Below are 372 nucleotides of genomic sequence, written 5' to 3'. Positions count from 1 at the left end.
AGGGCAGTAGAACGCGAGGGAGAGGGTGGAAACGGGTTGGCACGCTGCTTACCTGCGAGGCAAGGCTCACAGATAGGGTCAGGGTGCTCCTTGGAGTCCAGCTACATGCCAGTGACCCAATCGCGCTCTGACAGAGCCTGGACACCCCCCAAGCTGTGGTGGGCCAGTCTGCGATGCCAGAGGGATAGATCAAGAGGCAGAGTAGAGGATAGCTGCGCATACTCGGTCAATGGCTCTGTTACACCGTCCAAAAGCGCACTGGTGTTCTGGTTGATGGTAGCAGTGAACAGCACAGTGTTGGAGCGAATGAAGGACATAGATTGAGCGGTGACAGTGACAGAGAAGCCATGATGACGAGTAAGGTAGAGTACA

Source organism: Coniophora puteana (genome assembly GCF_000271625.1).
Source record: "Coniophora puteana RWD-64-598 SS2 unplaced genomic scaffold CONPUscaffold_10, whole genome shotgun sequence".
Classification (NCBI taxonomy): Eukaryota; Fungi; Basidiomycota; class Agaricomycetes; order Boletales; family Coniophoraceae; genus Coniophora; species Coniophora puteana.
The sequence above is the reverse complement of the archived record's forward strand: the minus strand, read 5'-3'. Positions refer to the sequence as shown.